This window comes from Miscanthus floridulus, chromosome 9 (genome assembly GCF_019320115.1).
Source record: "Miscanthus floridulus cultivar M001 chromosome 9, ASM1932011v1, whole genome shotgun sequence".
Classification (NCBI taxonomy): domain Eukaryota; kingdom Viridiplantae; phylum Streptophyta; class Magnoliopsida; order Poales; family Poaceae; genus Miscanthus; species Miscanthus floridulus.
In genome coordinates, this window is record NC_089588.1 from 116555352 (window position 1) to 116567986 (window position 12635).

At 43.2% G+C, this 12635-nt stretch overlaps 1 long non-coding RNA gene across 1 annotated transcript in view; it reads right to left on the bottom strand.

Annotated features, from left to right (window-relative positions):
• Nucleotides 1–12635, bottom strand: part of LOC136482737 (uncharacterized) — a 251724-nt gene that overhangs the window by 200408 nt on the left and 38681 nt on the right. The gene's annotated exons all lie outside the window — the stretch shown is intronic.

Here is a 12635-nt window from a genome sequence, read left to right on the forward strand (position 1 = left end):
GATTGTGATCATCTCCGACGACGAGGAGATGGCTACACCGACGCCTACACCTACTCCTACGCCAGTCGCCGTGCCAGTCTATCATGTTGTAGCTACACCTGAGGAGTCGACGGCTACTTCCCCTACACCTGCACCCTCCCCAGCCGCCCCCGTGGAGGACGAGGAGATTGGCTGGAAGTGCAAGTACTACTTCAAGCCAGCTCCAGAGACAGCCTACTACCACACTCTCCTCACCCACGTGCTGGACGACTACTTCCCCGACTTGCACGCCTCTATCAGCTACCACTGCGCCGAGTATCAGGATCCATTGGAGACTACCTTCTAGAAGGTAGAGCTGGTGGTCACCGCTTGGAACGATATCAATAATGGACATGAGGTGGAGACTGTCCACTATGCCCCTGCCAGGAGAGCCCATGCTTTGGATGGCATGGAGGATGCAGCACAGAATGCCTACATCCACTACCATGGTCGTCGCTTTGAGGCCATGAGGGAGGATCGCTTCAGGTTCCTTCCTCAAAATGATCATGAGGGTGTTTGGCAGGTTTTGGCTCCACCAGAGAATGACCCAACTCTGGAGGCAATGGTGCAACATGTCCACGCTATGCAGGGAGTGGATGATGAAGTCAAAGGAGAACTGCGTGCATCTCAGAGGGCGCAGAGACATCTTCAGAAACAAGTGGATGAACTTCGAGCACAACTTGGACAGCCTTCCATCTACAAGAAGAAGCGCCGGTCCTTCACCATGATTGACACCGCTCCATAGGTGTTAGGTGCCTTGATCTAGATTACCACGTCGTTAGTTCGTGATCCTATTTAGTCTTGTTGGTCTTGTGAACTTGGTTGATTAGATGTTTAATTTGTGAACTTGGTTGATTTGGTATTTTGCTTGATTGCTGGAAGTTTGTGGGCATGTCCACAACTTCCTTAGATTGGAACTTTAAGTTTAGAATGAAATCTTAATGCAGATGTTTCGTTTTATCTTATCTCTGCTGTGCTGATTTCTGGAGCAGTCTGTGTTCTTTATCTGGTATCTCCAAATCTGGGATGATAAAAATTCTGAATTTTTTGTGGAGATAACTAGACCTCTGTATCTTTCAAGTGTCTTTGGAATCACGTCAATAGCTGTTCAGGTTTGGGAGATCTAGCTGTCACAAGTTGATGTTCCTGCGCTGTCTGGAACTCAGAACAGTTTTGGTTTAGCTCTACTTTTGACTATGTGTGAGTCCGAATCTGTAAAAGTGGTCTAAATGAAAGTTGTAGCTGATGTCCTAAGCTTTCTAAAGAATCTTAGTGAACCTCTGTTGGATCTCTGAAACTCGAGTTATAACAGTTTTACTGAACTGCTGAATTTGAATCTTGTCCAGAAAATTCTCAGCATTGCTTCTTATCTTTTGTAAGCTCTCTATAACTGAAAAAATCTCTAAATTTTGCGCATTTGTTGGAAAACAGATGGCCGCAAGAGGAGGAAGAGGCAGAGGCCGTGGTCGTGGGCATGATGCTCTTGTAAATCCACCACCGCCACCTGTGACCATGGAACAGATATTGGGAATGCAAGCGTAGCTGATGCAAGCTATGATGCAGCGCTTGGACAATGAACCTGCAAGAGGGTCACCGCCTGTTCAGGTCAGAGATAAGCATAGAGAGTTTATGAAAGGTCGTCCACCGGTGTTCACCCATGCCTCAGACCCTATGGAGGCCGATGATTGGTTGCGTGCTGTGGAGAAACAACTGAATATAGCACAATGCAACGACCTTGAGAAGGTGTTGTACGCTTCCGGGCAACTCCAAGGAGCTGCTCAAGATTGGTGGGAATCCTTCCAGTTTGGACGTCCCAACAATGCTCCTGCTATCACTTGGTAGGAATTCAAGGATAGTTTCCGGTCATACCATATTCCTGATGGACTAGTGGAACTAAAGCAGGAAGAATTCAGATCTCTCAAGCAAGGATCAATGACTGTGGTGGAATATCGGGACAAGTTCACCCAACTATCATGCTACGCTCCAAATGATGTAGCGGATGACAAGGATAAGCAACGGCGTTTCCTCAAGGGACTCTATGATGGACTGCAGCTCCAGCTGATGTCTAATACTTACCCTAACTTCCAGTCTTTGGTGAATCGCGCAATCGTGATTGACGACAAGCGCAAGGAGATGGAAGCTAAGAAGAGAAGGCTCTAAGGGCAAGCTTCTGGAAGCAACACTCACCCACATGCTTATCCCCAGCAAGGTTTCTAGCAGAGAAATCAAGGACCAACTCACCAGGGAAACCGTGGTCAGTATCCTCAACGGAACCAGTTCCAACAACGCCCTCAGTATCAGCAACAGTTTGGAAATCAGCATCCCCCGCAACAGACTAGCAATCCTGCAACACGCCAAGGAGTGCCCAACAATGCTCCTGTGAAGAGTGGTACACCCAACAATCCCAATGCCTGTTACCGATGTGGAGAAGTAGGTCACTATGCTCATCAGTGTCCTAAGAAGCAGAACCAACAAGCACCTCAGAACCAGACCAACAATCAGAAGTTCAACGCCCGACCACCTCTTACAGCGAAGGTGAACTATGTGTCATCTGATGCAGCTCAGGAGACGCCTGAGGTCATGTTGGGTACGTTCAGCGTCAACTCTATTTCTACTACCGTACTTTTTGATTCTGGTGCTTCGCATTCTTTTATCTCCCAAGCTTTTGTTAGAATGCATAGCATACCTTTGTGTGCCATGAAAAATCCTATACTAGTGAATTCCCCGGGAGGTAGTATGCCCGCTTCTTATTGGAGCCCCTCAACTAGCATTTCCTTAAGGGGGGTAGACTTCAAAGTGAAGCCTATTGTGTTGAGAACAGCGGGAATTGATCTTATCCTGGGAATGGATTGGATGAAACAACACCGGGTAGTGATTCAGTGTCAGGAGAAATCTGTGGTTGTGACATCACTCAATGGGGATAGAATCTATGTAGAAGTGGTAGTGCAAGCTCAGCCTACAGCCACAGTGAACCAGCTAGATGGTGAAGTCAATGAACAAGATCGTGTCATGGAGGAGTTCCCGGATGTCTTCCCCGATGACTTGCCAGGTATGCTACCTGACCGAGACATTGAATTCATTATTGAATTATTACCTGGAACTGCACCAATAGCTAAACATCCATATAGAATGGGAGTTAATGAATTAGAAGAGCTTAAGAAACAACTAAAAGAGTTGTAAGAAAAAGGTTTCATACGCCCCAGTTCTTCCCCATGGGGGGCACCTGTGATCTTTGTGGATAAGAAGGATGATAGTCAATGGATGTGTGTGGATTACCGCTCACTTAATGAGGTTACCATCAAGAATAAATACCCTTTGCCTAGGATTGATGATTTGTTTGATCAATTGAGAGGAGCTCATGTGTTCTCCAAGATTGATCTCCGATCTGGATATCATCAGCTTAAGATCCGGAACTCGGACATACCCAAGACTGCATTCACTACACGGTATGGATTATATGAGTACACCGTTATGTCTTTTGGATTGACCAATGCACCCGCATACTTCATGTATCTGATGAATAAGGTGTTCATGGAGTTTCTGGATAAATTTGTGGTAGTATTCATAGATGACATACTAATATTCTCCAAGACTGAAGAAGAACATGCTGAACACATAAAGTTGGTCTTGCAAAAGCTTAGAGAACATAAATTATGCGCTAAGCGGAGCATGTGTGAGTTTTGGTTAAAGGAAGTCTCTTTTCTAGGTCATGTTGTCTCCAATGGTGGAATAGCAATGGATCCAGGCAAAGTGCAAGATGTACTGAATTGGAAACCACCAACTACTGTAAGTGAGATTCGTAGCTTTTTGGGATTAGCTGGATATTACCGAAGGTTCATTGAAGGTTTTCCCAAGCTAGCCAAGCCCATGACAGCTCTGTTGGAAAAGAATGCTAAATATGTATGGTCGGATAAATGTCAGGCAAACTTTGAAGAGCTAAAGAAGAGATTGACTACAGCTCCAGTATTAATCTTGCCCGATTTAAGCAAGAACTTCTCTATTTATTGTGATGCATCCCGTTTGGGTCTTGGATGTGTGCTTATGCAAGAAGGAAGAGTGGTGGCATATGCATCTAGACAATTGAGGAAGCATGAGTTGAATTATCCTACTCATGACTTGGAATTGGCAGCTGTGGTTCATGCTTTAAAGATCTGGAGACATTATCTGATTGGACATAAGAGTGATATCTATACTGATTAAGAGTTTGAAGTATATCTTTACCCAATCAGATCTGAATCTAAGACAACGTCATTGGTTGGAATTGATCAAAGACTATGATTTGGAAGTGCATTATCACCCGGGAAAGGCAAACGTCGTAGCTGATGCACTTAGCAGAAAGAGCTATGCCAATGGAATTCAGATAACATCTATGTCAGCAGAGTTGTGTGCTGAAATGGAGTATCTCAACTTGAGTCTGGTCACTAATGCAATGGAATTGGTGATAGAGCCTACTTTGGAAAAAGAGATACGCAAAGGTCAATTGGAGGATGAAAAACTTAAAGAGATAGCAGAGAATGTAGTGCTTGGAAAGGCACCCGAATTCAGAATGGATGAGAATGGTACTCTTTGGTTCAGGAAAAGGATATGTGTACCTGAAGTGAAAGCTATCCGTGATGCAATTCTACAAGAGGCCCATGAGTCTGCTTATTCTATACATCCCAGAAGTACCAAGATGTACTTAGATCTCAAGGAGAAGTATTGGTGGTATGGTTTGAAGAGAGATGTGGCAGAATATGTGGCTTTGTGTGACACTTGTCAAAGAGTGAAAGCTGAGCATCAAAGACCTGCAGGGTTACTACAACCAATGAAGATCCCTGAATGGAAATGGGAAGAAGTTGGTATGGATTTTATTGTAGGACTGCCCCGCACTCAAAGAGGTTATGATTCAATATGGGTAATAGTGGATCGACTCACCAAAGTTGCTCACTTTTTACCAGTCAAGACTACCTATAATGGTGCAAGATTAGCAGAGTTGTACATGGAAAGAATAGTGTGCTTACATGGAGTTCCCAAGAAAATTGTGTCGGATAGAGGCACCCAATTTACATCGCAATTCTGGCATAAAGTGCATAGATCCTTGGGGACAAAGTTGAATTTCAGTTCTGCTTACCACCCGCAAACTGATGGACAGACTGAAAGGATCAACCAAATTTTGGAAGATATGTTGAGAGCTTGTGCACTTTAGTATGGTGATAGTTGGGATAAGAGTCTGTCTTACGCAGAGTTCTTGTACAACAACAGTTATCAGAAGAGTCTCAAGATGGCACCTTTTAAGGCGTTGTATGGACGTAAGTGTAGAACGCCTTTGTTCTAGAATCAGACTGGAGAAACTCAAGTGTTTGGTCCCGATGTCCTTAGAAACGCGGAAGAATAGGTGAGAATGATTAGAGACAATTTGAGAGTAGCTCAGTCCCGATAGAAGAGTTACGCTGATACCCGTAGAAGAGAGCTGACCTTCAAGATTGGTGATTATGTATGCTTAAAAGTGTCACCAATGAGAAGTGTGAGAAGATTCAATATGAAGGGAAAGTTAGCACCAAGGTATATAGGGCCTTTTAAGATCCTAGAGAGACGTGGAGAGGTAGCTTATCAGTTGGAACTGCCTGAGAGCTTGTCCGGTGTGCACGACGTGTTCCATGTTTCCCAGTTGAAAAAATGTCTGAGGGTACCAGAAGAACAAATTCCTTTGGAAGAACTTGCTGTCAAGGAAGATCTTACTTATGAAGAGTATCCGATAAAGATCTTGGAAACTGCCGAAAGAGTTACGAGAAGCTGAACAGTAAAGATGTGCAAGGTGCAGTGGAATCGTTATACAGAGGATGAGGCTACTTGGGAAAGAGAAGAGGATCTGGAAAGACTTATCCCCAACTGTTTGAGTAAGCAATCACCCAAATCTCGAGGACAAGATTCATCTTAAGGGGGGTACAATTGTAACACCCAAAATTTTTCATTCTTTTAAAATAAGTAAATTTGATTTAATTATGTTATTAAGTGTGCAATCAATTATAGGAAATTAATAATTTTTGGGGAATTAAAATCAATTATAAGATTAGAAACTTTTGATGCATACATGCTGCTGCAATATTTATTCATGTGATGATTGTTCTTGAATTAGAGTTCAAATGAATTCAAAAATTATTTGAAAATGCTTTTGGAAAATTTGTTTGGAAAATAAAAAGGAAAAAAGATTTATTCTTTTCTCCTCTCCTTCCTCACTTTCGGCCCACATGGCCTTTTTCATTTCCCGCGGCCCGTTCGCCCTTCCCCCTCCCCTTTCCCCGCTCGGCCCGGCACCGCTGGCCCAGCCGCGCGCTTTGCTTGGCCCAGCAAGCCCCACCGGCCCACTCGGGCGCCAGCCGTTGCCGCGCGCCTGTGCCCCGCGCCTAGCCGCTGACCGCCTAGCCCCACCTGTCGGCGTCGTCTCCCTCCTTCCAAAACCGCCGCGCCAGTCAAGCCGAAACCGCCGCCCGCGCCCACGTCGCGCGTCGTGGGAGCGCCCTCCCCACGCCCCGGCCTCTTTTTAAGCGATGTCGAGCCCCGCATGTCTCTCTCTCGCTCCCCGCTCCAATTTCTCCCTCGCTCACGCTTCGTAGGCCGCCACCGTCGCACGGAAAAGCCCCGCCATCCACCGAGATTGGAACCGCCATGACCCGTCTTCCCTGAGCCATCTCCGACCCATTTCTTCCCCGCGGTGAGACCCCCATGCTCTCCTCTCTCTCCCCGACCTTCTCCTTTGGCATTTGATGGCTTGTATGGCCGTTTTGCGTGCGGCCGGGAAGCTCTTGGTCGTCGGCCATGGCGGCCGCCGCTTCAACCTTCCCCTCCGGTCACCTTTTTGGCCTAGCCGTGATCCCCTGCTCCTCCGCATCTTTCCGGTGCTTTTGAATATGCTTTACATGGACCGTGGCCCCCCTAACCGAGCTCACCGGTGAGACTTCGCCGCTGGCCATGGCGCCTAGCCGCCTAGGGCACTGTTCCGGCCAGCGCCCCCCCCCCCCCCCCCCCCCTTGTTCTCCCTCCTCGGTTTATTCTCAACCGCCCATCGCGAGATCAACGGCCAGCATTAGAAGTTACCCCTTCGCGTGGCTATTTTGCAAAAGAGTCCCTGGACTTTTCTAAGTCCTAACCCATAGTCCAAAGCGTATTTCCCCGAATGCGCAATCTCGATTGGAAAGCGTAAACTCCACGGCTTAAGTCAAAAATACGTTTTCAGTATTTACAGAAATGCCATTTGAACTATTTCGCTTATAAAATTGTCGTTTTAGCTCCGAATTGATCCATTCAAATCGCGTTAGCTTCATAATTTCATAAGCTACATGTTGGAGCTACTGTTAGTCAAGTTTGGAACTTTTTAATTTCATGATTAGATTTAATTAAATATATGGCTATAGGAAAACCCGTTTAAATCATAACTTTCGCATTTTAGCTCTGTTTTTCGTGAACTTCACGTTGACGTGATCGTAGCGAGATGTAGATTAGTTTTACAAACATTTTATCTTGATTTCAATACTGTTGGTGTACTGTTCTAATGATAGGAATGTTTGTTTTGCATGAATGCTTTTGGAATGTTGTATGTTGCTGTGTTGGTCGCGTTCAGACGGTGAGGAAAACGTTGGAGACCAAGAACTCTTCGACGACCAGCAGGACCAGCACGAGTTTGTGAACCAGGGCAAGTATAGCATGGGCTTTCCTTGATGTCCTATTTCACTTTAATCAATTACTCATTTGCATGTGTCTAATTTTGATACCCGTAAGGACATCCTAGTGATTGTTTATCCTGTTCCTTGCCTCCTATGGGTTAAATGCATATGGGTAGATTGCCAGTGCTCTAACTGAACTTGATATACATGTTGATGAATGATACTATGGAACAAAGTGAGTAACATGATTTATAACAACTGTTCCATAGGGCGAAAGTGCAAATGACCTTTGTTCATGTTGCTCCCGGCCCTCCATAAGGACTTATCTGTCGGCAAAAGCTGGGACTGACAGTGCAACCGGGAGAGTCATATGGCTCTGACTTTAGCTCAGTAAGAGAATCTTTCCTAGCTAGTTAGAGGTTACCTTTTTGGCGCAAATGGGGCTTGCCACTTTGGGTATAGGGCTGCCTCTGTTCCTATGAGTATAGCCGCGATGGATATGTGCCATAGGAAAGTGGGGTTCCTACATCTGCCTGCCAAGGGAACCTAGCGGCCCTAACTTGTTAGGGAAACCTATGAAACGGCTTCATAGTGTACCCTGCTCGCTCACCTTGGTAGTGACATGGGAGTAATTAACCCGGGCATATGGGGATCACGACTCATGGTGAATGTGCACCACCTCTGCAGAGGGTAACAAACTGTTATAACAGCCATGCTCACGGTTACGAGCGGCCCGGAAAACTCACAGAATAATTGGATACTTGATGATGATCTTATAAAGTTGTTTAATGATGATATATGGTACACATGACTCTAATATATGTTCTTATGGGAATTAAATGGGAGCTTAAGCAAAACTTGATAATACTTGAGAATAAAAGTTTGACCTATTAAAAATGCTAACTGCAGTAAACCAGAGTCTATCTTTTTTGAGCTTCATAACCCCATGTTAGCTTGCTAAGTACGGAATGTACTTACACTTGTTTATTTTCTTTACTTGGATAAAAATCCCGGATGGGTAAGAGATGACAGCGGGTATGAGGATTTCCCGGAGGATTATTAGGCTTGTGGTCAACCAGTTGACCTTCCCTGTGATGACGACCACGAGAGTTTGTTATCTTTTTATCTTTCCGCTGTGATGTATAAGACTAAGTTTTATTATAACTCTGATGTATGAGACACCATGATGGTACTATATGTAATTTGTCAGCTTGTGTGTGTGATTGATTCCTGGGCACACACGAGTTTTATGCATTCAATTTTATCCTTAAAATTGGGTGTGACATAAAATTTCATAAAAAACACTAGCATAAAGCGGCGCAGGAAAGAGCGAAGAACCTCATCCATGATGGACTAGAATGTCGTTGTCGCACTCGTCAAGCTGACCATGAACTCGAAGTCGCTATGGTGAGGCCTGAAGGCCATCTTGTGTACGTCATCGGGTGCATTGGACTTGGTGGTAGTGCACCATCTTGGTATTAGGGGTGCAATAGTCGATGTAGAACCACCATGGGTCATCCTTCTTGTGTACAACCACAGGTAACAAGAACGCCGTCATGCTCTAGAGAATGATGACCTGGTAGAGCATTTCGGCACATTGTCACTCAAGTTCATCCATGTAACACCCCAAAATTTGCCACTTTTGAAAATAGAGTTAAAATGATTTATTTGTGAATTATTGTGCACATGAAAACATAGGAAAATAAAAAATTTCATTAATTTAAAATTTATCATAAGGTAGAAACGTGTTTGTTGCATTCATGCCGGTCGCACCTCGTGTTTCTATGTGCAAAATGTGTGTTTTTTATATGTTTAGGAGACGAATATCTATCTCTAGGAATTTTCCAGCTTCTTTCTAGAATTTAATTCCTACCTCCTTCACCTTAATCTTAATGTTCCAAGTTCCCAACAATATTTTATGAGCTCCAAATACTTTATTTTAGTTCATCATGTTCCAAAGTGTCTCTGAGAATTTTCCCCCAATTTTTGGAGGTCTCGGAGTATTTTTCGTGGCTTAAATATCAATTCTGGACTTTTTTAGAATTATTTTATCCACGAAATTAATTAATTCTGGAAATAATAAATCTCTCATTTTCCCAATGCTCAAAGCCCATGTGCAATAATCCTAATAAATCATAAAGGCCCATGCATTTATTTACTAATGGGCTTTAATGTTTATTTAGGCCCATTAGTGCAGGTGGATGGTGCAACGTCAATTAGTATCATATCGCTAGTTGACGTGGATGTGGGGAGTTTTTCTTCCTATATATATCAACCAACCCCTTAGGCAAAGCACACCAAAGCTACCATAAGGGGAGCCCCTAGTTTGGGAAATCCCTCATGTAGTGAATTATATTTTTCTCCTCTTTCTCTCGCCGTTGCCGTCACCGTCGTCGTCGCCGTTGCGCTGTCCGTGCCGCCGACGAGCCGTCCGCTGTGCCAAGCTTCGCGCCGCCGCAATCTTTCGCAGTAAGTTCGCCATCTCCTCTTCTATCCTTTCGTGTCTTCTCCATCGAAAACCATGCACCATAGGGTCGTTTTGAGTTTTGCCGCCGAGCTCCGTCACCGGCCATGGTGCGCCGCCGTGATTTTCCCTGTTCCGGCCAGCCACTGTCGCCTCTTCCACCGCTGATCCAATCTCGGCCGCCCGCGTTTGATCCGACAACCAATATTCATCCATACCCCTTCGTTTGAGAATTTTGCAAAAGAGCCCCGATGTTTTTTGAAATCAACCCGCAGACCATAGCGCAATCACAGATCACGTTTTCTTCTTTCAAAAAGCGTAGTTTCTTCGGTTTAGATCCAAAATACGTTTTTACTTATTTACAGATTTGCCACTAATTTTGTTTTAGCCATAACTTCTCTGTTTTAACTCTGATTTGATCCGTTCAAATTGCGTTAGGTTCATAATTTCATAATCTACATGTTAATACTACTATTAAGTAGGTTTTCAACTTTTAAAATTTATGGTTAGATTTAATCTATTATTTTATTAAAGGAAATCTTGTTTATTTCATATCTTCTGCGTTTTAATTTCATTTTAGTCGATTCAAGTTGTGTTAGATTCATAGCATAGAGATCTACGTGTTAGTAACAGTGGTTACCATGTCACTATTTCTGAAATTTCATGGTTTAAACTCTAATTTGAATAATACTTATGCCAATTGGGTTTTATAAATAAAATATAATTTGTTTTACTTTAGTATTATAATTCAAACTTAAATTTGACTTAAATTATATTATCTATACAATATCTTATAGATGTTTTTATATAAATAAAACACATGAAGCTAATAGTTTTATGAGCAAATCTCTCGGTAGTTGTATCTTTTTTACCGTAGCTCCGATTAGTGTGCCTCTCGTGTCTGTGTGTTCGTAGTGATGCGTAGAATCATATTTCAAACTCTTTTTATTGTTTTCCTATGATTGGTGTATTATTCTAATTTAGATCTATTGTTTGCTTCTTGTATGATTGTATGAATGCTTGTGTGGTGCTTTATGATTTCGTCCAGTCGGTGAGATATACGTGGTGATCAAGAAGAAGAAGGAGAAGAATGTTGAAGATTAAAGCTTACCGAAGGATCGGTGTTTAAGGCAAGTATAGCATGGGATCATCCTTGTTGTCCTATACACCTTTAATCATTTAATTCGTACTGCATGTATCTACCTTGACTGCCATTAAGGAATTCCTAGTACTTTGTACCTTGTGCCTTGATACCTTTAGGGTATTGCATTGGGTAGTATGATGCTAGTGCTCAACTAAAGCCATGATCTTGTAACTTGACTAATAGTATATGCAATGAACACTAAAAGATGCTTTTTAGCAACATGGAACAAAGGGGCTGGAGCATTGGGTTGTTTTTATGGTGCTCTAGATTCCTCTCCCTAAGTACTTATCTGTAAGTGATCATCCAGGACTTATAGTAAAGCTGTGAGTGCTACATGGCTCTGGCTTTAGCTCAGTATGAGAACCTTTTCTAGCTTGTTAGTGGTTACCTTTATTGGCGTAAGAATGTCTTGCCGAATCGGGTATAGGACAACCTCTACTCTTATGTGTATAGCCGTGATGGAATTGTGCCATTCGACGGGAGGGGTTCCTATATCTGTTTGTTGAGTGAATCTAATGGCCCTAACTTGTTAGACGAACCTTTGAAAGGCTTCATAGTGAACCCTGCCGACCTTCCTTGGAAGTGGGTCAAGGGATTAGCTACCTCGGGCGAAAGGGTAAATCACGACTCGCAGTGAAAGTGTACAACCTCTGTAGAGTGTAAAACTGGTATATCAGTCGTGCTCACGGTCATGAGCGACCTTGGAACATTTATGGAATAGATGATCACTAATGGTTAGTGATGATGAACACGGATGATACTGATGATGAATATGCTCATTAATGATTACTGTTTATGCTATTCATTATTTATGTTTACCTGATCATGTGTTTATGGGCTTGAGATAAACTTGTTGCTACTCAATTGCTAAAAGATGACTTATTAAAAGCTAATCATAGTTTAAACCAGTGTCAGCCTTTTGAGCCTCATGAACCCCATGTTATATTTGTTGAGTACGATGTGTACTTACGCTTGTTTTACTTTTTAAATCTTTGGAAAACTCCCGGATGGGTACTAGATTGCTAGAGTTTGGAGGAATTAGGCTTGTGGTCAACCAGTCAGTTGTCCCTATGGAACTAGAGTCTTCGCTTGAAGATCGGAGTTGTCTTTCCGCTGTCTATACTCTGAGGTTATACTCTTTATACTAATACGTTATGTATTTAAGCATTGTCTATTGATATTACCCTTATTTGTAGCTATATGTGAGATTTGACTTCTTAGGCTCACATATGGTGTGTATCTGGTTTTGTTCTTAAAACCGGGTGCTACAAAGTGGTATCAGAGCAATGCTGACTGTAGGACGCAAGCCTAGTAGAAACTGGTCGTTCTAAGGTTTAGAAGTTGCTACAAAACCCTTGCTCTATGAACC